Raw genomic sequence first — 2134 nt, forward strand, 5'->3', positions numbered from 1 at the left:
TCTGACTTGTCTCTAACCTGTCCGTCAGACCTGTCTCTAACCCGTCTCTCTGTCTCTAACCTGTCTCTCTGACTTGTCACTAACCTGTCCGTCAGACCTGTCTCTAACCCGTCTCTCTGTCTCTAACCTGTCTCTCTCTAACCTGTCTGGCCTGTGTCTCTCTAACCCGTCTGTCGGTCTCTAATAGGGCTGCACAATTAATCACATTTTTTAAAGCATCATTTTATAGAACGCTCTGTTTTTTTTGCATCGGCCACCTACGGCTCCGTAAACCCGTCAGATCATGAGCCAATCAGAGTTGTTCCCTGCACCGTGCAGCTTAGTCTCTAGTATGTACGTCCCTCCAGTACTGTCTCTAACCTGTCTGTCTCTCTCCCTGTCTGTCTGCCAGTGGCATGTGCAGGCAACCTGCGCCACGCAGGGCAACGGTCTGTACGAGGGTCTTGATTGGCTGTCCAACGAGTTGTCGAAGCGTTAACAGGAAACAGGAAGCAGCATACTGATGATGTCATCACTGAGAGCCTTGTACAGAGACGAAGACGAGGAGCTGTTTTGTTTTTTAAATTATAAATGTGTCTGTAGGAGGAAGAGATGTCATGGACTCTGAGGTCATCCTCTTCTTCTGTTCTTCCTAAAGATGTTTCTTTTTTCTTGTTTTTATCCGCATGTTTTAACTCCGAATCATGGGACAGGAAGTGATGGAATGGGGGGGTGGGGCTTAAGCTAACTGACGTTTCCTGGGGGAGGGACTTAACTACAGGGCCACGTTCATCCCCGAAAACACGTAGCAACAACTTTATTGAAATATACAGTACGAGGAAATATGTTGGTCAACACGGAGACCGCCTTAGCAACACGGAGAACGGCATGGCAACACGGAGCCCACCGTAGCAACACGAGAGCATGGGTCAAAGCATCTCAGTTCAGGGTTAGGGTTAGCCCAGGTGGGTTGGGTCTTTAACCCAGGTGGGTTGGGTCTTTAACCCAGGTGGGTTGGGTCCTTAACCCAGGAGGTTAGGGTTAACCCAGGTAGGTTGGGTCCTTAACCCAGGAGGTTAGGGTTAACCCAGGTGGGTTGGGTCCTTAACCCAGGTGGGTTGGGTCTTTAACCCAGGAGGTTAGGGTTAACCCAGGTGGGTTGGGTCCTTAACCCAGGTGGGTTGGGTCCTTAACCCAGGTGGGTTGGGTTCTTAACCCAGGAGGTTAGGGTTAGCCCAGGTGGGTTGGGTCCTTAACCCAGGTGGGTTGGGTCTTTAACCCAGGAGGTTAGGGTTAACCCAGGTGGGTTGGGTCCTTAACCCAGGTGGGTTGGGTCCTTAACCCAGGAGGTTAGGGTTAACCCAGGTGGGTTGGGTCCTTAACCCAGGAGGTTAGGGTTAACCCGGGTGGGTTGGGTCCTTAACCCAGGAGGGTAGGATAAAAGTGAATTCAGATTAGTATTAGGGTACCACTAAGGTTGTCCTACGGTTATCCCATCTTGATCATACTTATAAAAGTCCCAGAAATCTGACATGTCCTCAGTAACAGCGTGTCGGTGAGCTCTACGCGTTGGCCGTTAATGTCTGACCCCTCGGCTCTAAATGGCGTGTTGCTTTGGTTACCGTGTTGAAGGACGTGTTGGACTGTTGTCTCTGGTTTGTTGGCTTTGTTGCCCCCCCCCCCGTTCCAGGTAAAATTAACTGGTTGCTATGTGTTGTCGGGGCTGAACGTGGTAACACAACGCGGGGTCTACGGGGGGGGGGGGCAGAGCCGGCGGTGTCATTCCTCAACAATGTGAAGAAGCGAGACGACGACGCAATAAAGGTTTTTTTCTTCTACGCTGCTTGAGTTATTTCTTCTAAAGCAATTTAACTCTTTCTGAAGGTGCAAAGACGCAAATGTTTTAAATATTTAAGCAACTTCAAATAACGAAATCTCCGCTCAACGTGACTTAACTCATAACACAACGTTTTAATCTGACATTTAAATGAAATTTAAGCTTTTTATAATGGAAACCTTTAACTTTCTAAAGTGTTTCATGTGATGTTTCTCATTCCTAAATATTAGACGGTTTAGCTTTACGACGGGGGAAGAAATGCGCTGTAACTTAAAAATGGGGGGAGGGGCGTTGTAGCTTTAAGACGGGGGAGGTACG

The 2134-nt window shown here is 48.6% G+C and overlaps 1 protein-coding gene across 1 annotated transcript in view; it reads left to right on the forward strand.

The window, feature by feature from the left end:
• The window catches only part of LOC117939022 (GRIP and coiled-coil domain-containing protein 1-like), a gene marked incomplete at its 5' end in the record, with an annotated part of 10356 nt that overhangs the window by 1339 nt on the left and 6883 nt on the right, over nt 1-2134 (forward strand). The window lies entirely within an intron of this gene.

The sequence above is a fragment of the Etheostoma cragini genome, chromosome 23 (assembly GCF_013103735.1).
Source record: "Etheostoma cragini isolate CJK2018 chromosome 23, CSU_Ecrag_1.0, whole genome shotgun sequence".
Lineage (NCBI taxonomy): Eukaryota > Metazoa > Chordata > Actinopteri > Perciformes > Percidae > Etheostoma > Etheostoma cragini.